This window comes from Ochotona princeps, chromosome 28 (genome assembly GCF_030435755.1).
Source record: "Ochotona princeps isolate mOchPri1 chromosome 28, mOchPri1.hap1, whole genome shotgun sequence".
In the NCBI taxonomy this organism is placed as follows: Eukaryota; Metazoa; Chordata; class Mammalia; order Lagomorpha; family Ochotonidae; genus Ochotona; species Ochotona princeps.
The window spans coordinates 12,561,640-12,585,459 of record NC_080859.1 but is presented as its reverse complement, the minus strand read 5'-3'; the positions used below and the strand labels follow the sequence as shown (position 1 = coordinate 12,585,459).

The window sequence follows — 23,820 nt, the reverse complement described above, 5'->3', positions numbered from 1 at the left end:
AATGTTTTTTAAGGTTAATTTAAATGGTAGGACAAGCTGGAATTTAAGTCTTTTGTAACCACAGGCTGACTACACATGTAGAAAAAAAAGTTTCTGTGTTAAATTTTTGAATTAGTGTTTCCCTTGATAAGACAAGTTCAGAAGGTTTTTCATTTGCTAACAGAAGGGGTTCTGTTGCCTGGTAACCACGCCACATATCGGGAAGAGGAACAATCATCTCCAACATGGCAGAAATTCCACATCCTGCAGTGGAGGAGGGGACTTCTGCCTCCAATAGGGTGGTCCTCAGTGAAACAGGTGGCTGCCATGACGGGGGTCCCCACAGGGACTTGCCAGAGTTGGGTGTCATCCTCCATGCCGTCACATAAAACATGCCTGGTCAACAGTGCTGTGATTCTTGTTCAGTAGTGCTAAACACTGGTTTCTGCCATTCTGCAATGCAGATGTGTATTTTTGATGTTTCATAGGGATAGAACCTCTTGTGATACCAGAAAACAAAAAGGTTCTCAATATTTGGGATAGCTGGAAGGCCTTGAGTGCTATATACATCATGCACCAGTCAACTGCCTTCTGTGGGTCACTAAAACATCGGTGATGGCTGGGCCTCCCAAGGGCACAAGTTTCAGTGCAGTATAAGCTCCCTGAGAATTTTCAGGGTACAAACTAAGGATTCATTCAGAATGCTTCTGGCTGGTTTCAGCCAAGCACCGAGTTTTCTTATCACCCAGAAACTTAACCTCCTAGTATTTAGTATTACCTCCTAGATCTATGTATCTTACAGTGGCAATAACATCCTAAAAGGAAAACATGGAGGGTGTTGTGAAAAGCTCCAGCTTTATATGCATTTGACTCAAGGTGCACTGGCACCTTTGTAATGAAAATACGCCCCCTGGAGGTCATTTTGCTCAAGGTGTGGTGGGTTTTTTACATGGGGGGGAAATGGGTAATATCCCAGGTTACTGCAGGGAGACTCACAGTGCACTGGCTATTACAAGGATTCCTATGATGTCCTTGCTAAAACTAGGAGTCCCCAGCATGCTAGTAATAACAAGGAACCACTTACCATTTACCCAAAGTGAAGTAAAATGGATCAAGTCCCCTGCTTAATCATAACTAGGCTCACGGACCCTCATGTCTACTTTGTCCTTCTCAAGTCTTTTTATAGTGACAGTTTAGCTGTATATTTCTACATGCATTTCCAAGGACTCACTTCAGAAAAACTGGCCATGGATTCCCAAATATCCCTGAAGTAGACAGTAAAAACAACAACAATAATAAATGTCACTTCAAGTGCTTAGTAATTGTATAGATAAGGTTAGAGAAGAAAGAATATTCCAACGTTAGAAGCAGTCCACGCAACAGTCTCATAAAATGACACAAAATGACTAGTACCCCACCCAGCACTCAGTGACCTCAGAATCAGCCCACAAGGCATTCTGCCCTGGCTAAAAATCCAACAAGAGGGCTTTCCAGGTGTGGAAAACCTGGATACTAGTTCAAGGAGTATTCCTCCATGAAAGACTTCGTGGTCCATGTTCCCAGTGCAGAGAAGTGGTCATTAAAAGGGGGATATTTGCTTCTCTGAAGGAAAAAGAGAACTGCCAGTTGGTTAAAGACTGATGGATTCAGAAGACTTCCACAGTTCAGACACCTTATGTCAACAGGCTTGGTGACTGACATCTCACCTAAGAGTGTTAATGTGCTGAATTGAGTACAAGAGCCACAGTGTAATGACGTTCAACACAGGACCTCCGTCCTCAAAGTGTTGCACTCTTAAGGGAGTTAATAGTCACTTATTCTATCTTTGGCGTGTCAAATAGAAGATATTTTTACCTCTTGCTAGTCGTACTTATATCTGAATGTTCAATTTCTTTGTTTGGAAGAGATCTGTTATAATTCCTAAATGCCTCCCTACCATTAATTTCTTCTAAGTCATTTCTTTTGATGCCAGCAAGAGCTGAGGCACATCCCAACATAGGTGATCTTTCCACTAAAAGTGAAGGATACAGTGAGTAGATCCTCTGGTTTGGGATCAGGGAGTATCTGGTTGAGCTACACATGTTGTGTCAGTCAGAGTTTTTTAAGAACGCAATTCACCATCAGTATCAGAATCCCAGAAAGCCAGAAGTTACATGGGAACTTCAACCTGTGACTGATAAGTTTTGCCAACACAAACTATTGGTTCCATGTCAGTGTCCTTGTAATATCCCCATTTTTCTTGAAATCAAATGGGCAATGTAGGATGCTTGGGGATCTCAGAGCTATCGCTCAGGCAGTCACTCCAGTACTATCCATTGTGCTGAACCCTTAGCTTAAAAAAAAATGTGCATCCCATCAAACCAGGAATACAGGAAAATGAAGATACAACATTCCCTCCAAAGGAGGATAGGCTCAGATTTCTAAACAAGAGGTAATCTACTTGGTATGTATTTTGACCTTGAGCAAAAAGACTGTTTCATTCAAGAAAAAAAGCAGACGTTTCACTCAAGGAAAACAAAAAGAGCTTTATTATATTTATGGATGGCCCCCACAGAAGAAAAAATGAAGTGCTAAGGACATTTCTGGAAACGTCAGGATTTTGGAGAATGTGGATTCTATGATTTGAGCTGATAGCCAAAACTTTCGAAGAAGCTTTTAATTGTGCTGGTACAGCCTCACTTAGTGGACAGGAGAGCATGAGAAGCATTCCAGAGATTAAGAGTAGCTGTACAGGAGGCTCAAGAAATGATTCTAACACCGCAGCAATTAGATTTAACTATAACTCCTTACTATACCAAGCCCGAGACAGAATGGGCCCAACAGCCAGGTCTTACTAATGACACTGGTGGAGGGTGGAGTTTAGATCATAAGGCTATACTCCCAAGGGCTTCTCAGTGGAAGATAATTAAGGAAATACAAGACTCCACCCATCTGGGAAGAGGAGATTTAATAGATAGGTTTTCAGGTACCGAGGAAAAGCAGCACACATTGTCAGGAGGAAAGTAACTCGGCAGGTGGCCACTGCTCCAGGGCTGCTTCTCCAAGGCTCTTAGAGACCTCATTCACCAGGTGTAGGTGAGAAGGCTAACCGTAGTCTTTAAGCAGATTCTGGATAGCCTTTCCAAGAGACCTCAGAAACATGGCCTAAACTATTGCCCTGCTCTCTTCATGATGAGAATAGGACCTAAGGCTGCTTTAAAGCTTAGTCCATTTGAGATGTTCTATGAAGTAAGACCTCAATTCTGATGTCTTACTTAATTTGAAAACTCAATGTCAGGAAACACTTGAACTGCAGAATGATGGGCTTATGACTGATGGTAAAGGACTATACTACTGTTATCACATGGGGGAAATTGGTAGGGGTAGTGGGCAGGAGCTTGACGGGGGACAGAAAGGGAAATCCCAGAGCCTATGGAACTGTACCATGGAATAATAAAATAAATCAATAAATTTTTTAATTAGATAAAGGGAATTATTAATTTAGGTTCGGTACAAAAGGCTCTGGTGGAGTATGGTAATAAAATTCACATTTTATTTATCCACAGCTTTATTTGAGGAAATCTCCTCAAAATACTTAATTTTCTTGTACCACTGGAAGGAAGGATCCCCCTCAGACCAATTGCAGCCTAATGCAGGAGACCCTTCTGAACATGTCTACCTCAGTGAGGTTACAGAGCATCCTCAGTACATTTGTAGAGGATTAAATTTCTCCCTGCTGAGTTTACACAAGTGTACACAGAAGATAAGTCGGCCTTCGCTTGTGAACCAACTGAATATCTTAAGTAATTCTTCAAAAAGCAGAAAGATAAACCTTTATATATAGGCTGTTGAACTTTGAGACATATTCTATCTGCCTTTTCTCTTTATTCTCTCTGGAAGCTGCTATTGGTGGGAAAAATCCTTAGTGAGTTCTTTAATTGAAATAGGACATCATATAAAATTAATTGTAAGAACCTGATCATTGCTTTCAGTAACCTGCTGTTCAGGCAAACTTTTACAAGTACTCAAGTCTAGGGCACTCTAACGCAATCGTGGGTAATCACGAACCCTCATACTGACAGCACATGAAAGAGAATGTGTAGTGATTCATGGACTCTGTCCCTTCTGCTCTTCGAACAGTAGCATATTCAATGAAAACATATTAAAAGTCCTTATGCTCAGGCTAGGTTTTATAGTCTGCACAGGGACAATCTATCACTACTGCTTGGAAAATCTATCTATCCACTACTTGGGAAACAAGACATATTCTTCCTTTCTTTCTTGCAGTGCACTATCCTTGCAATTTGTTTTTGTTTTTGTTTTTTTCTCCAACTTTGCTCATATTGACTGATATATTTGTTTCAGAATTCCACAACTTCTCAAAGTAATGGTGACCATGTGGGGGCCCAGACATTGGCAGTAACTGATGATAACTCTACAGATCTTGAGACAGATCCATTAGACAAGATAGGAAGAGATTTCCAAACCAAGGATGGACAAGGACCTCACAAACAGGAAGTAGATACAGAAGATGGATGGGACCCTTTTAAGACTAAGGGTTGGAAATCTCTGAGTGGGGAATGACAGAAGACAGGGAGCTGGAAGCCACACCTCCCCTGCACCAGCTAATGAGGGCAGGGTGTTGCGACACTGTCTCTCTCCTTCTCCACTTCCCTCACCCATGCTTTTCCCTTTGTGATCCATTCTGTTCCTAAACTACGTGTGTGTGTGTGTGTGTGTGTGTGTGTGTGTGTGTGTTTCTCACCTTATAAATGAACTTTATCATGTGAAACAAATATGTGTCTGTCAGTGCTTCTCTATGAGAAAAAGGAGGACCTAGAACAGGAATTTTCATAGTTAACAAATGTAAGTGTTATGTCCTTCTTCAGCTAAGAACCTGTAATGTAATACGAAAATATTAACGAGCCTCACACACACACGAAAGAGCAAACTATACAGAGAAAAAGATGGATTTTTCTACCATTGTCTACACCAACAATGTCATGATACACTTAAATAGCAGAAAAACAGACTGGTGACTACTGCTGAAGAACTAGGATTCTGTAATAATGTGGGGGGAAACAGCGGCAAGGGGCAGAAGTGGGAAGGGCACGAGGGTAAATCCCTTAGCCGAGGGAACTGTATCATTAAAAATAAACATTTAATAAAAAGAAAAGCTGAATTTCATAAAACAGCACCCAGCCCAGTGTTTGGCACACTTAATGTAGTGGATCTCAACCAAAAGTGGTGATTTTGCTTCCCAGGAAACATTTAGCATGTTTAGTGACATTAAAAAAAAAAGGCTCAATAATGTAACTGATTCTACTTCCGACCATAAAAAAAGTAACTACCACAAAAATTACTCTCCAATCACAAACTAGGACACAAATAAAACTCTGTTTTTAGACACTGGACATCATTCAGAGTGGGACTGTGATTCCTAATAAAGAAAAACAAATTGAGTGATAAAATCACCTCCACTTTCTACCTGGCAATTTCTAGAAAAATGTACAAAAAAATTAGAATCAATACATAGTGTTTGCCGAGGTGTGTTAAAACCTCTATAAGAGGGTACAACACAATCTGTCTCTCATAGCATAAAATCACATTTGCAACACTTACTTAAAGTGGGTTGATCTCAGGGGGGATAAAAGGAAAATGAGACTCACAAACAGAAGATGCTAATACAGGCGTTAAAGAACCCACACAGTGGGCAAAGAATGTGAAAACTTTCTTATAAAAAACACAGCATAAATATAATGAGGAGATAAGTGCACCATATAATAAACACACCATAAATTTTTGTATTGCCACTGCGTGGAGGTGATACTGGCACTCAGTGAGCAGAGATGAACAATGCTGTAAACGTCCCGGTAATGCCCAGTATAAACCCTACCACAGAGAAGTAGGTATTCCTCCCAAACCATCAGTGCTGCCACTTGTGAGAGGCTCGGCTGCTTGGCCCTTTCACCTGTTTATTTCTCAGGTTACAGGCAGCACTCCACAACTGCAGAGTCTGGATTTACAAATCCAAGTGATCATAGATTAAAAAAAAAATCTTTAAAACTAAAAATTCCAACTGGAGGACATATGCTGTGCAACAATTAAATCACCTCTTGGGATACCTTGAAACATGCCATACCAAAGTTCCTAGCTACTTGGAAGAACTTGCCCCATCACAGTCCTTGCTACTCTCACTCAGATGCAGCTTCCTGCTATAGCACACCCTGGAATGTAGCAGGTGGTGATGTACGCATGTGGATCTCTTTGACCAATGTGGGAAACTTGGGTGGAGTGGGCTCTCAGTCTTGACCTAGTCTCACTGTGGCTATTGAGAGTGTTTAAGGAGATAGAGGATCTCTCTCTCTCTCTCTCTCTCTCTGCCTTTAAAAAAGAGACGTTTTAAAAAGTTTGAAATAAATAGAAAAAGCAATTTTACATAACATTGGCATTGTTGGGTACTATCTGCAATGTAATTTAAAATATGCATCAGGATGTGTACAGGTTATTAGAATATACTATGCCACTTTATATAAAGCATTTGGAGCATTCACAGATTTTGGATCTACAGGGGTTCCTGGAACCAAACTCCTGCAAATACTGAGCAATGAGTGTACTTTGTTTTTGTACTATAAGCATAAGTAGAGCATTACCATCAGAACGCAAAGCTGATAACCCAAAGAAACTAACAGGATGCCTGCATCACTACATAGGCTGCGTACATAACTAAAATAATCAAACACATGCAGGTGCTACTTTTATTCACTGATCACAAGGTCAGTGGTCCTTTTTTTGTGGTCACACATTTGAAAAACTAGCCAAAGGCATTTAGAAAACCCATGTCCCATATCAAAGTGCCACAGCTTTGCCTTGGAGTCCAGCTCGCTACTAATGCACACCATGGAGGGCCACAGGTACTGGCTCACGTGCTGGGGACCTGCCAGTTGGTGTCCCAGCTGCCCCACTTCCCATCCAGCTCCCTGTTTGTGGCCTGGGAAAGCAGTCAAGCATGGGCCAAGGCCTTGGGACCCTGCACCCACATGGGAGACCTGGAAGAAGCTCCTGGCTCCTGGCTTCGGATCAGCTCAGCTCCAGCCATTGCGGCCACTTTGGGAGTGAACCAGCAGACAAAAGAGTTTTGTCTCTGTCTCTCCTTCTCTCTGTAAATCTGCCTTTCCAATAAAAATAACTTAAAATTTTTAAATATCTTAATTTAGAGTTAAACTGAATAACAGTCTTAAAGCTTGTCATAGAACAACCATGAGATCTTATTAATTAGGTCATCTCCAAGCTGTAAGTGAAGAGACTGAATAAATAACAAAGGTTTAATCATTGCTGTGCTCCTCGGGTCCAAGAGAACTGGCAGTCAGAAACACTGACACCCTGACGGCCTTCAGGCCTGAAAAGGTGCTAATTTTTCACATGAACTAAATATTTACATGATCTCTTAGGTAAAATATTAAATTGCAAATCTAAATGGTTGAATGTCAATTCTGAGGTCAATCAGATGTTCAACATTTCCAGAATTAGACCCTGAAGCTTCAAATGTACCTCAAATTCCACATTAAAAGGCATTTTTTAAGTTGACTGCTTGACAATTTTATGAAAACTCACCTTGCTAGAGAAATTAAGCTTAGGAAAACATTATGATTTTTTAAAAATATTTATTTATTTTTATCGGAAATGTAGATTTACAGAGAGAAGATACAATGCACTATCCATCTCCACTTCCAAATCAAAGACAGACTACCAATGAAACTGTTAAATATATCTTGACAATAGGATGCTGGACTCTCTGCCATTGTCCATGCCGGCAATGTCAGGATATACTTAAACAGCAGAATCATCTGTTTTTGAAGGACTACACTATTATAATTTAGGGGAAATTAGTCAGGGATGAGGATTTGGATAAGGAAGGAGCAAACTCCCATCGCTTATGGAACTGTGTTGTAAAATAAATTTTAAAAATGCTGTCTAAATCACTGGAGATGAGGCAGTAACTGGGATGACAAGGTTCCAGCTCCCATAGAACTAATGTTCTAATCGTGAGAGACATGTATTAAATTAAAAACCTTAGTGAATAATTAAAATAGGAAAAGTTTAATGTCTTTATTCAAAGAATAGTGAAATAGTGACTGATACAGGGTGGAATTTCAAAATGTATGCTATAGAAAGCCTCTCTAATGATGAAATAGTTGAACTGAGATCTTAATACCAAGCAAGAAGGAAATATTTAACAACTAGGAAAAGAGAGTTTCAGAAGAATAAGGCTAAGACCTAGCTCTGTGTGGAACTTAAGGAGATTGTGCTCAACTTATTAGAAAAAGTTTTCCAGAAACGTCCAACAAGTCTCTGTGTGTCCCTGGCCTGAACACACTCAAACGCCCCTTTCTGTCTCTATACATGAAACTTGGGAAAGTCTTTGTATTGACTGCAAATGGTCTGGACTCCTGGTTCAGTCAGTTAGCATGGAACACCATGATTGGAGCCCATTATCAGAATTATCTCTGGACCAATGTTAAGCTCCACACACTCTATGGCTGCAATGTGGTGAGAGGAACACATGAACAAAAGATAAGAAGGCTTCATCAAAGGGTTCAAAGTAAAACCAAGCTAAGGAGGTTTCAATAGCATCCTCTCTGAACAGCTCGTGTCAAACACAGGCTCCAGTAGAGACAGTGGCCTGTGTGGTATTAAGAAAGGGAGAGTGAAAGTGGGTTTATAGGATATACAACAGATTCCGTAGTGCTGTACGATGTGATGAAGGATTTAGATTTTATTTGATGTAGAGCCATCAGGGTATCTTCAATGGAAAAGTGACATATCTGAATGCAAGATGAAATCGAGTGTGCTTGTACAGTGGGGAAAAAAATATAGTTTACCAGGTCATTTGAGGCTACAATTTCTTTTGTCTGAATTTTTATTTATTGTGTTTTAAAACAAACATCTTCCAACTACTTATTATAAAGGATTCTTACAAACTATAAATGAAAAATGTAATAATAGTACCTTAGATTTCTGCTTTAAGCAAATGATGATAAATTCACTATTCCTTGTTAGCCCCACATACACTATCTTTTCCTCTGAGCTCCTTTGAATGTTTCATGCCTGTTAAACTTTTTAAAAAGTTCTTTCAGTCTTAAATTTTATAATTACTGCCATAGTGCAGAGTAGCATGTGTATGTACAGTACATAATAATTTTAAAGGTTTTCAGATGTACTTGTAAACATATATCAATTGTGAGTTAAATATTCATCTTCAATCTAACTTTAAGTGTAAGCCATATGTCAAAGTTTCCAGCGCAGTGTGTGGTACAAAATAGGCCTTAAGAACTACAAGTGCTCTTTCCGTGGGGTCCGGCCCCATGCTTATGTGTTCTCCATCTCCCTCCCTAAGAACTATTCAAGAATTTCCTAAGAAAAGAAAACTGAAATGCACTTACTCGGTAACTACTGTGCAGCTATTTAAATAAAAACCTTTAAAATTAGTGATGAAGAGAAGAAAAGGCAGCAATGAAGAAATTTTGAATAATAGACAAATACAATTTTCTGTTACATGTTATATAATCATTAGCTTGAAATGATTCACAGATTATAATTAGTTGATTATAGCTTCTTTTTCTGGGAGTCCATTCATAAAAGGCTACAATCGATTTTGAGCTTGAAGAAGTCAGAGGAATCTATGGAAAATAGCCAAAACCTTAGGTCATTATTGAAAAAAGCAATGCTTTTCAAACACAAGTCGGCAGAGCAAAGCTCACATCTCAAGGAGTGACTCATTCAGTTGCACACTGCACCTACTATCCACATGCAAGGAGTTCCAGCATCTGACTTTCTTATACACTCTGGCTGAAACATCAATAAGTTAAACACCCCAGATTAAACAGTTCAGACCCTGAGTCACTTTAAGCCATGTAAAGCAATAAACCTTTAAGATAAAAGACAAATAAAATGGCAGAGTTCACTGAAAAGCCATGTGCAGACCATGTTTATGCATGATTTATTGAACAAAGGGTGAAAGCTAAAAGCCATTTTTGTTACCCTTCTTTGGTAATATTAATACAAAGTTGGTAAGATCATACACTGTGCAGTGTTAAGAAATAAACATTATCAATTTTCCAGACACCACAGAACACAGCCTATACTTAATTCAGGGTAAATTTTAGGAGAAAATCTGGCAAACACAAAAGGAATAAAATGAGATAAAAATATAACACAAATATTCTTTGTTTCTTGATAAGTGCAAGCAAGACTGAAAGCCCCTAATTATATAATATTGATGCTGAATTTTATTTTCTGGGTAACGTTATAAGCCATCATTCACAAACAATATTAAATATTAAGCGGCAATTTTAATGCCACATAATTATAATACATATTGGTTGCTGTATTTTGCTTACTTTGCATTTGTGATTCCTATGTTTTCCTGATTTCACAGTTGAAGCAATGTATGCTCAGCGGGAGGACCAACATCAGCCCTCCACGCAACACAAATCACCTGCAGCAGTACTCCATGCACCATCACTTACTCAGAACACGTGGGTATTTCTCTGTAAGCTCGTTATTTATGAAGGTATCAAATGTAATCTGCATACTAATACAGTCTAGTATTTCACAAGATTGACGATGTGGGCAGTGGTTTTCTCCCTGCAATCACTATTGCCCTCCACCTCCAATTAGCACTCTCCATTTACATCTCTGCCATGCCAACATCTTAAGGCTAAAATCAATGAAAACCAGCAGGGGGAAATCATGAAAACACGGCAGATCACCCTCAGTTCAATTGGCTTGGACCCACAAACAAACATATAAAAACAACTAAGTAACTCACAGACCTGTTTCTATTCAAATGATTTTAACAACCTCCTGAATAGACCTAGATGAGGTAAGCTACTCAACAGACAATGGTATACAATTCAAGCTATCAAATTCAGTAAGAGCACTTCAAAATATTATTCACATACTGGATAAAATTTCAAGTCTAGAAGCAATGTCCAGATTTACCAAACTCTAAATGAATGCCACACATCACAATATTGTGCTTTAGTACATATCTTCCCCAAATGTATATAACCCCTGTGTTATCTGCACCATATTCAAAGACTGGCACTGTCACATCTCAGTGGCTTGGTGCCAAATACTTGACACTGCACAGCAATCTCCTACTACCATTACAGCACAATGATGTACCGCAAGGTTTCATAGCAAGAAACAATAAACATTTACATAAAATAAATGACTTTTTAAAGGGCATATATGCTCATCTGTTTAATATGTTTCATTGAGGTCCATTAAAGAGTTTCATAAGCCAGTAAAAATGCAATAGAACCTGCATACTGATGACTAGAAAGCCTTTCATTGTCTTCTTGTGTTTATTCTGTCAAAACTATGATTACCTTAATATCATTATACCATGTCATGCTGAAACATACTTCTGAAAAGTAATTAAATTTTAAGAGATTATGCAGACCCAAGACACTTCGTTTATTAACTAAACCAAGCCAATGCACAAAATTGCTGGATTCTTGTAGTTTACACGCTTCTGTCAGATCTACTGTGGACAGAATTGTGTCCACAATCCGCCCCTAAAGAATTCATATGTTGAAGTTCTAACCTGGGAATCCCAACAAGGAGCTGTCTGAAGAACAGTGATTAATGGTAATGAGGCTTTGATGGGAACTTCATGATGACACCAATACAGTTACAAAGCTTGCCACGGAGCTTTTACCAATTCTTCCTTTGTATGTAAATTTTTCTTCAATGACTACTCCACACTGCTTTCTTTTCTATGAATTCTTTGCTTTTTTAAAGATTTATTCTATTTTTTTTGGAAAGTCAGATATACACAGAGGAGGTGAGACAGAGAAAAAGATCTTCCATCTGTTGATTTACTCCCCAAGTGGCCATAACAGCCGGAGCTGAGCTGACCTGCAGGCAGCAGCCTGGAGCCTCTTCTGGCTCTGCTGAGCACATGCAGTGTCCCAAGGCTTGGGACTGTCCTCAACTGCTTTCCCAGGCCACAACCAGAGAGCTGGATGAGAAGTGGGGCCACTGGGATTCGAACCAGAGCCCATATGGGATCCTGGCATGTACAAGGCAAGGACTTTAGCCACTAGGCTACTGCACTGGGCCTTCTCTGAATTCTTTTGATGGTTAACTCTAAATAGTTCACCACATAGCTATAGCTATACCTCTTTGCCCAAATGAAGCACTCCTTAAAGCTAAGTAGAGACAAGAGAAAATCTGACCATTTCAGAAAAACAAACAAATCTCATACCAAAAAAGCACATCTTATTCAAAATAAAAGTGTCAGGATCCAAGTAGTTTAGGACCTGCCCTCAGAGCTCAGAGTCCAACCTGCCACATCGAGAGCCAACACCTGAGAACACCCAGAACCTCTAACATCTGGCCAGTGCTCACAAACTGAATCTCTAGGCGTGCATGGCATTAGCTGGCACCTGTGCTCCAGGTGGTCAGATGCCTTTTGATGTGTACTATGGAGGCTTCTTGGCTTCATGGATACTTCCTGGAATTTGTAGACATGTGACTGTGGGGCCAGGAGTGACCACCCAATACTGGAGCACCTATATATACAAAGCAGAGTATTAAAAGACCTAGAAAAAAGGTTCCAATATAATAGAAGGGGTCTCTAAAAATTCACTTACAAAAATGGACAGTAAAAGTAAATCACTTGGAGAGTGAACCAAGGGATGGAAGATCTTTTTCTCTGTCTCCTTCTCTCTGTACATCTGCCTTTCCAATAGATAGATAGATAGGTAGATAGATCAATCTTTTTGTAAAAAAAAAAAAAGGTGTTAGATTCAGCAAATTCAGTGAAGTAGAATACAAATTCAATGTACAAAAATCAGTGGCATTGTTACACTCCAATTGCAGATCAGCTATAAAAGAAATCAAGAAAGCAATCCTGGGTCTGGTGTTTTAGTGTAACAAGTGCAGTTACTACCTCCAGTGTCAGCATCCCTATATGTACCAGTCCCAGCTGTCCACTTCTGATCCAGCTCCTTGCTAATATGCATGGGAAAGTAATAGAAGATGGTCCAAGTGCCCGGACCCCTGACACCCACATGAAACATCTAGATGGAGCTGCAAGCTGCTGACTTTGACATAGCCCAGGAAATGACCCAGCCCTGGACATTATAGCCACCTGAGAAGTGAAGCAGCAGACAGGAAAACCTGCGTGTGTGTGTGTGTGTGTGTGTTCCTGCATGTGTGCCCCCCTCGTTCTTTGTAACTCTTTCAGATAAATAAATAAACCTTTTAAATAAGGCAGTCCCATTCTCAGTAGCCACAAAAAATTTAAAAAAAAACATGGGAATAAATTTCATCGAAGAGAGAGACAATCTCTACAACGGAAATTACAAAATTGGAGAAGATACAAGAAATGGAAAGATATCCCATATTCATGAATTGTAAGAACCAACATTATTAAAATATATGTACCGCCAGGATTACTGGTGTAGTGACTAGAGCTACCACCTTAAAGGCAGATATCCTGTATAGATGCCGATTTAAGTCCCACCTGCCCCATTTCTGTTCCAACTCTCTGGAAAAAAAAAAAAACAGCAGATGATGGCCCAAGTGTATGGACTCGTGCCATCCACACAGGAGACCTGGATGAAATTCCATGGCAGCCATCTAAGGAATGAACCAGAAGACTAAAGATCTTTCTCCTCATCTGTCCCTCTCCATGTGTAACTCTGACTTTCAATAAACAAACAAATCTTTTTTTAAAAATGCAGCTATTCACAGGAATTAACAAATTCAATGAAATCCTTATCAAAAATCCTAATGACATTTTTCATAGACCTAAAAAAAGCACTATTAAATTTGTGTGGAATCAGAAAAAAATCCCAAATGGACAATGTTATTTTAAGTAAAAAGAATAAAGTATGAAACATTATACTACTTGACTTTAAAATCCATTAGAAAGCTAACAGTAATTAACACAGCATGATGTTGGCATAAAAATAATCCACAGAGCAGCAGAGCATTATAGAGACACTAGAAATAAACCCAGGCATCTACAGCCAACTCATATTGGCAAATTTACTAAAACATGCACTTGAAAAAGGAAGTCTTTTTAACAAACAGTGCTGTGAAAAACCGGATATCCACATGCAGAAGAATGGTACTAAACACTTATTGTTCACTCTCTCCCAAAGTCAGCTCAAAAGGAATTAAGAACCAACTGTGATGCATAAAAAAATGTATCACATAATGCAATGTAATTAGTTTATAAAAAGGAAATGCAATAAAAATATATGTTAAAAAAAAAAGAACCAACTGTGAGACCTGAAGCTTTGCAGTTATTAAAGAAGAAAAAATAGTGCAAATACATTAGCTCATTGGAATGGAAACGGATTTTCTGGATTATACCCAAAAAGCATAGGAAATAAAACCAAAAATAGACAAATGAGATTACATTAAAGCTCTTTTGGGTAACAAAGGGGAAAAAAAATCTACCAGGAATACATCTGAAAGAGCTAAAGATTCATAAAACATAACAAGTTCAAAACAATTAAACTGTCCAGAGCAACCCACTTTAGAAATGGGCAATAAATCTAAACAGACATTTCTTAAAGGAAGACATATACAACCAAATGTCGTGGCTCTGCAAGTTAAGCAGATGCTTGTGACACCAGCATTCCATATCAAAGGAGCTCTGCTTCGGATCCAGCTCCCTGTCAGTGCACCTGGGAAGCAACAGAGGATGGCCACCGACTTGAGCCCGGGGCACCTACTCAGGAGAACTCAGTGGAGTTCCAGTTTCCTGGCTTTGCCTACCCCCACACTAGTCATCGCGGCCACTTGGGAAGAAAACAAGATGTTGGAAGATCTTTTTCTCTGTTTCTTCCTCTGCCTATATCACTGTCTTTCAAATAAATAAAATCAATCTTTAAAACAAAAGAGGACATACCACAGTTAATAATATCTGAAAAACAAATGCTCAACATCACTATCAGTGAAATGAAAATCAAAACACAAGATTATTTTACTGTGTTATCCAATGAAGTTATTCAATCATGGAAAAGACTGAAATGTGCTCAGAATATCCTATTTACAGCAAAATACTTGATATTTTATACTTATTATGTGTACAAGTGGTTATCCTCAAATATTTTATTAACTCTTAGCAAACTGAAAAACATAATAACTCAAAGTATTCTTCCTCCAAAAGTATTTTTGCATCCAAATTTTATTGCTATCATTTACTCAAACACAATTTTATCTCTGTGGCTTCATAGCAAGTGGAGGCTGACAGTCACCTTCAGAAATTTTCTGTGCAAAACAATGTCAGAAGAGTACAAGTGTCATTTTTTAGAAACAAATACATCAGGCAATAATTATATCAATTTTAAATATTAGACTTCCTTTGATATTCAATTTTTTAATGTTTAAGATGATGGAAATGCCAATTACCGTGTTTTAATCACGTACCAAATGATCACAGTGTACCCCACAAATGATCACAGTGTACCCCATAAAGCAGCACAGTGTACTCCATAAAGCAGCACAGTGTACCTATAAATGCATATAATTTGAATAATTTAAAAATAACAAATAAGTAAACAATTACTTTTTCAAAAAGATAAAACTCATTTAAATAAAATATCAATATCAACAACAATTCTGTGTGTAACACAGGGAAGCTGTGATATTAAGCACATAACAAGGAAGAACCACACAGCCATTTTACTAACGTTCCCACCATAATTGCCCACCAGTGTCAGGTGTAGACTCACTCGAGATTAAATCCTGGGACTCAGAGACTCAGAAGCAAGTGCTCACCCTGCCTACCAAGAATCCACCTGGAGTACTGACCATAGTTTAATGAAGAAGAGAATTTTATTTCACAGATGGCGTGCACAACACTTACAGCTCATTGTCATCAGCTATTTATGCAAAGTGCTTCACTTCTATGGTTAGCATGCATCCATTTGGGTTGGGGTTTAGAAAGGCCACTCACAGGTTTCAAAACAGCCAAAGAAGATGGAATACAAACATGAATGTAGAGGAAGTGGAAATTTTCGCTGGGTTTGTATACATTAGAACCTCATACATTTGTCCTTAAAGGAACACGACTGCCAAATTCTGCTTCACTTTAAGATGATTATTTGTTTTTATACTAAGATTTATTTAGCCGAAGTTGGAAACATTATTAAGGAATATTTATGGACTGAGTTCCTCAAAGAATGAATGTCTTCAAACTACACAGAAATATACTCTAACCTGCAACATAGACTTAAACAAGGATTAAAATATTTGAGTTTTTGTTTACCTTGTGTGTGGCAGATGTATGTGCACATTTCTAAGATGAATACGTTTGAACATATGCAATTTCAAGTCATCATAATTAGGCCAAAAAATACCAGGCCCATGGAAACCAGGGAAACTTTTCCATTTAATAAAACAATCTGTGTGAAGCATAGAACAGTGGCAGTTTAAAACTTTACTCAAATTATGGGTTCTAACAACACTTTCTGTATACTGTTAATCTACCCTAGAAACAGCCCAAGAGTTGAAATGGTAATGCATCAAGTGGCGAATTTACATAAACAGATACTGAAAAACAGTGGTATACAAACACACCAACAAATTCAGCATGGGGTGGGGGCATGCTCTCTTCTTAACTGTCCTAAAATAATATCAGGTGTTTCCAATGAAACATCTGAAATTCACAAAATATATATAAACATAGATTTGTGCATATATATAATAGTTTCTGATATTACTTCAATTATAGAATCCACAAGCATATTTTCCACAAGATCTTGTCACTGAGCATGAAATCACACACAAACACACACAAATGTTTTGCAGGAAAAATGAGCAAATGCTAGTCTAGTGTCAGAACAGTCTCCAATGGAACAGGCAGCCAAAATTACACCTCAAGGGGGCAATGGTAAGGAACCAGCACTGCTATACCGGCCAGCAAGGTGACAATCTCCATTAAATCAATTTTGGTCCGCTTTACCTCAATAATTAGATCAGCAGAAAACAGTAACAGTTAAGTCATCTTAAACTGAGCACACAAGAGCACCTGCTGCTCAGAGCACCCCAGTCTTTGTTACAGGCCAGTCTGCAAGTGGGCAGCATTGCTGGCACAGCACCAGGGGTGGAGCAGAGGACATAACTGACTCCGCAACTCCAGCCACCCGAGGCTGCCCCAAGGCTAAAGGGCAAATGCCTCCATCTAGCTGTAAGAGTTCTACAACACCCTGATTGGAAATCTCCATGCTAACCAACTGAAAATGGAAATGTGTTCTGTAACAATCTTCCTAGTTCATACACATTTGCTTTCACATGCTAGACAAAATTAACAGCTAAGTCGTTGAATGTCTAGTATAGGAAGCAGAAAGAACAATTCAAGATATCTGACCTATAATATAGAAGTATGTGATTTTATTATTATTACAGTGATTTTGAAAGGAAAAAATGACAAATTAAATTTAGGTGTCAGGGATTTCAAGAGTTAGCCAAACATGTTGATAGAGTCTGATATGTGAAGCTTTAAATAGTGAACAAGAGTCTAAGACACAATGATGTCATGTCAAATTATACAGATGTAATGATCTGTTAAGTTGGGAAAGTATACATAGATTCAACAACATTCCATATATAAATGTTTACACCACAAATTCCTTTCCATGCATCACAGGTTATTTATTCAAACAGTATTCAGTGCACATTTAAATCCCTCCTGCGGAAAGCCTGAGACATACCATGGAAGACAAGATTATCATGGCTCTTGACCTTAAAGAACTTTACAGCACAGCGCAGAAGATTGGCATGAAGCAAAAAACACGTGCAAATAAATATATAAGTGCCCAGTGGGAGTAAATATGTGACTTTGAATTAAAATTCTCCCCAAGAAATTATTGTCAATCCATAAATCTGCTACTGACTCAATTCATGTTCTTAAAATATTCAAAGAGCCACAGTACATATTTAATATTCAATGGTGATCTTAATCAGAATTAATTTGTGTTCAAAGTTTTGTTGCAAATTTTGTTTTTACTGTTGGAATGCTTACAAATCACATGCACAACAGAACCATGGCTGGGTCAGAGCCCTGCCACTGTCACTGTTCTTGTCCTTCCATGTGCTTTACAGTGTTCCTCCCATAAGTCGAAATCCCTTCTTTGTACACTCCTCAGAACATGAAGTCATACACCTTAGCATAACTCTCTGCATTGTCTCACATCACGTGTGGTCCATGACAGGCCCTGAACAAAGGCTTGGTTAAAAAATGTGTGTCACCAAGAGAAAATGATTGAAGAAGCCTCTATATTGCTATTTTCATCCTTGATCACTGAAACCCAGAAATGATTGAACACTTATCATAGATTGGGCATTGGGCTAATTAGCAGGTTGCAAACAAATAAAAAAAGACAGTGTCTACTTTCAATGACCTTATAATTTAGGGACACCTGCATGTAAATCAAGTAGCCTTCTATGGCTCTCAAACCACTACAGTCTCATAATAATTCTGCAAAGGAAGGAAGGCTGACATCAACTCCATGATTCTAACGAGAAAACTGAGATTAACACATATTAAGTGCCTTGCCCAAGACCATTCTGTATCAAAGAGTAAGTATGAAAACTTAAGTAGACTGGTATTTTATTTAATCTGTGGTAAGTAGTAATGGATGACAAGATTTCAGAAATACATTTTGGCAAAGTATTGCTTAAACATCAAGCCAGGCATTCACACTTACAATGTAACAGCTATTCATCCTGAAGTCTCTTGCCTCAGATGCCAAAAGTTATGTCCAAAATACAAACTAAATTAGTAAATAATAATAGCAAATATTTAACCTGACATTTAAGAAGGCTATTTTAATTGTTCCTATAAAAAAACTAAAGAATTTATAGACTTGAAGAGCCAATGTAAGCAATTATATATGCATTCTCTTTAATGATTAATTTGTATACTTACATCCACCAAGCATGCATGATAAGAGAAGATAAAGGGCTGAGATCTTGAACTTGCTTGAGTGTCCTATAGCAAATTGTGTTGAGGACAACCCTTCCTCCCTCTCCAGCAGTATCCCGAAGCTGCCCTCCCATGGAGGCCTAAATGAACCCGGGAAGAGAAGACTACTGCCCCAAGTAGGTCATTGACAGCTTCCCTGGAGACCTTGAACTGAGCAACACAGAAACCAAGGCTGCAGAACACAGTTAAGTTAATGACTTCACACAGGAAAGTATATAGATTTCCTTCGCTGAAGATACCGGAATTGCCTTTATTTCTCTTTTCTGAAACCATGAACCATAGTACCCTTTCATAATATTCCATTAAAAATAGAAAGCAGGAAGTATTCTTTTTTATCTGCCAGCTAAGATGCTCATGTCACATAACAGATTACCTGGGTTAAAGTCTCTGGACTGTGTGTCCTGACACTAGCTTCCTGCTAATACACAACCTGGAAAGCAATGGCTCTACTGAGTTCTGACACTCTGAGGGAGACTGAGGCTGAGCTTCCAGGCTCTGGCTTTACAGTGATCCAGTCCAGGCCATCAAGGGTACTTTGCTGAGTCCAGCAACTGAGGGAGCTCACTTTCCTTCTCTCTCAGTATCTCTCTCTTTTACTCCCCTCTCCTTTCTCTCAACCTTTTAAGTATATAAAACCTTTATATTTCATTTTCATCAAGAACAGTTAAAAATAGTCTTCTCCCTTTCAAAATGTATTGATTCATTAGGGAACAGGTGAGGGAAAGAAAGCTTTTTCTTATCTAGATTAGAAATAAATAAGAGTAAGAATACAATTATTGATCTCATAGTTTTGAAAAAACAAATTTCTAAATTAATTGAATTCTTACTACTACAATCTAGAGGGGAAAAAAAATCACATACCTAAAACAACTTTTTAAAATAGAGGCATCTCACTAATATCAACCTTAATTAGTCATAGGTACAGAAAACATAGCGCATGTTTGAATGTATATTAGGCCACAAGTGCTACAATACACTAATGAGATGATATCCTAAAGCAACCACTACTACCGCCCACAGAAGCTCACCCCAGATACCAAAAGGGTACTTCTACTCGGCATCTTGCAACTGAACATAAAATATTCACTTCTGCAAAACACCTCTGAAACTGAGCTAAATTAAAGATGCCCTTTTGTTATCAGTAGTTAGTTGATTTGCATCAAGATGATGCTCAAGTGACACGAACAGATCTACAATTACTAAATCAATTTTATACTTTCTCTTATAAATCACTAACGGTCTTATAAATCATAAGCTATAAAAATCCTGTTTCATCATTTTTACTCCATATAGTGCTTTTCTTTATGTCTGAAAATAAAGTCAATTTACATTTCCATCCCATAAATCATTTTCACACAATATATATCATCATTCATTCAGCTTTACCATAAATAACAATTTACTTCAGGAAATGAGTCCCGACTCAATCTATAGTTGAATCTAAATTCATCTTTAATCAGAGCCTAGATTCTCTAGCCCCTTGCAATTTGCATTTTAAAAGTTAAGATAAAAAAATATCCATCACTAACTGCAAAAATGCAAACCAATTGCAATCACTCAGGTTTACGCTCCTGCACAAATGCACCAACTCAGATCCAATTTGTTTACAAACCTATGAGGAAGAACTGAATAGGGTATTACCTGTCCTGGTACTGTTGAGCTATTACATTGGCCCCATTAATGGGAAGCCATTGGTAGTACGTTGTTTATGTAGGACACTCTGACTCAGAAGGCATTCACAGACAGATCTGTAAAGGAAAAGATACGAGAGACTAAGAAATTCTAATAGAGAACCTGGTCTTCCCCCTTGCCTTCATGTCATCTCCACCAGCAGCAGGTGTCCAGCACAATCCCAAGGTTAAGATCATATCTTTCCTGTCGTTCCTTTCCTCAGATTTGTCAGTGGTACATAGGAATTACCCATTGAACACCACATGTGCCAAGCATTGCTCTGAATTACAATGGATCAAAATCAGTCAAGTTTCTGTCAATCCATGATCTTATGGGGGAAGCAACAACTTAAGTTTGAAAAACAATAAAGCCGGGCCTGGCGGCGTGGCCTAGCAGCTAAAGTCCTCGCCTTGAAAGCCCCGGAATCCCATATGGGCGCCGGTTCTAATCCCGGCAGCTCCACTTCCCATCCAGCTCCCTGCTTGTGGCCTGGGAAAGCAGTCGAGGACGGCCCAATGCACTGGGACACTGCACCCGCGTGGGAGACCCGGAAGAGGTTCCTGGTTCCCGGCATCGGATTGGCGCGCACCAGCCCGTTGAGGCTCACTTGGGGAGTGAAACATCGGATGGAAGATCTTCCTCTCTGTCTCTCCTCCTCTCTGTATATCCGGCTTTCCAATAATAATAAAATCTTTAAAAAAAAAAAACAAAATGAAAAACAATAAAGCCCTAAAGAGATACACTTGAATAATAAAATATAATGCATGCATCTAATGAAGAAAGAGACAACAAAAATAAAAAGGTATAAGTTTCGCAAGTGAGGTAGTATTTTTTTTTTAAGTTGGAGTAGGGAAAACTCATCTTGACCAAATTCTTGCAGAAGGGAGGCCTTGCATTTTGGAAATGCCTGGTTGGAACGTGGGGAATGAGAACCAAGAGCAGGAATAGAGGATACTGAGGAGGGTTCACATCCCTTGATGACACCCTGCTCTCCAGTTCTCATGCCATGCCCTTTAGTTTCACTTCCTTCCACAACGGCCCCAACAACAGATCACCTCAGTCCTTCTCTTTAGAGAACTTCACAATTTTCAATTCTGCCTACTCTTCAAAGCTCTGATTTTAGTCCAGTGCTGGATGCTTCTTGGCATCACTTTGCCATTGTCATGGCCTCCAGCTGATGCCTATTTTTGCCATTTGTCAAGAGTTTGGGGTAACATCCAGAATACATGTGGTAACTCTCCTCTGTGATCAGCAGATGATTTCCCTGGCTGGCATGACCACAGTCTCCACCCTTCTCTGTGCCTCCAAATCCCGCTCACTCAGGTGCCTGTATGGCACAAAGAATCCAGGCACTGACTAATACGCACCTGGAGTCCTCCCAGCTTACACAACAGTCCCAGGATTCCCAGTCACAGGTCGACTTTGTGCTGAGTTGGAGACTGAATGGAGACAGGATGAAAGCAATGAACCCTCTATTCACCCAGTAGTTCCTCTGTCCATATTTAAAGTCAGTGGGGACCATGGGTTTCTCCCTCTGCCAAACCCATGAGGTGCACTGTAGCCTGCACACCTTTTATTCTGGAAAGTAGAGCTTTCCCTACAGGTGGGAAGATAAGCAATTTACACCACATCAACAGAATTAGGCCAGCAACCTCCTCCTAACAACCTACTGGCCAGGACCTAAAGACAGTGGGAACTGCTGCTTTCTCCCTCTGACAAAACCCACCAGTGAGTGGCATGCAGATTGACATTACCTGATTGTGGGAAGATGTCATTTAATCCACTATTAGGGGAAGGGAGCATTGTGCCTTCCATTCCATTAACATTCAAGGAGCAAACCGGCAAGTGGAAGATCTCTTTCTTTCTGGCTCTCCCCTGCCAAATGGTCTGCCTGGATTCCAAGTCACTGGGAACCACAAGTCTCTTCCCCAGGCACGACTGCCAACAGAGCACAGGCTTCTAAAGAATCCCCTCACTCTGTTCTGTGAGTATGGCTTCTCTACCAGCCTCCTGCCTCAGCAGCCGCCAGCTATGGGTCAGCATTGGCTTCCCACAAGCTGCTGCATACCTATGCAACCCGCACTGCTCTGTGGAGTCTCTCTTCTTCCTACACATTTTCACTGGAAAACCTCTCCAACTCTCTCTTCAGAACACAGATCCTCCAGCTGGTCACAATCGGCATGTCTTCTTTATTCACTCATCTTTGAACTCCTATTTATCTTTCAAATGCCTGGTATTCTAAGTTGCAACACTGGAATAGGTATCTTTGCAAATACCAATCATCATGAATATGTACACTTCATCATTCTTGCTGTTTTGCTTTATATTTATTTTTTGCAAAATTAAAATGTATTATCTTTGTTGTTCCTTACATTTAAAATAAAACTTATTGAACAAAAGTAACCACATCTTGAATTTAATGGTCTTTTTCAGAATTAAGTATTTTAAATTCATAAAACAATTTCAAAATGAGAAGAATGACAGTAAACTTTAAATGAACTATCCATTTGAAGAATACAAATAGAGAAATTTCTGAGGGGGAAAGGGACTCTAGAAATAGCACTTGAAAATCTCGAACACTGTCAGTCAAGGCTTGTGTTCAAGACATACACATGCCATGTTCAAGAGCTGTTACTATGGAAGTCAAGGTCAGGCAGTAGGAAGGTAAGGCTCTCAGAGCGCCATGGCAACCAAGAGAGGATGAGCTCTGACTCAGGGGAACAGCCCCGCCCCACTCATTCACCCACAGAGCCAACTCAGTGTTGCTGGAGTCTTTAAGGAAAAAAAGGAAAATGTGTTAAGTTTGTCAAATCACTTGATTATTAATGTTGACAACCAATTTTTCTAACTGAATGGTGGTCAGGATAAATGTTGACCTCTGAAGTTTTTCTGATGACTAAATTTAATCCTTAAACAAAGGTTACTCCATATGGAATCTCACATGATCTTAAGTGAATGTGATTTCCTATCAATCTAAAATATCGAGTGCCACAAAACATTATAATAATTTTCCAAGATTCACCACAGAAAGAAAAGAAAGTCTATGTCAGTTTTTAAAACTTAGCTTCCCCAAATACATATTTAGATGAAAGGAGAATTCAAGACTTGCCACATGGATGTCTAAGTCTCTATGTCTAAACAGCTACATGCTTGGTAAAATTTTGGAGTTGTTC

General features: G+C 39.1%; 1 long non-coding RNA gene across 1 annotated transcript; it reads left to right on the top strand.

Annotated features, from left to right (window-relative positions):
* The first annotated feature begins 212 nt into the window (after window positions 1-212).
* Window positions 213-10,519, top strand: LOC131478200 (uncharacterized). Its single transcript, XR_009244351.1, has 3 exons — window positions 213-297; window positions 4,324-4,476; window positions 10,397-10,519. It is a non-coding gene; the product is annotated as an uncharacterized LOC131478200 (long non-coding RNA).
* Window positions 10,520-23,820: the final 13,301 nt, after the last annotated feature.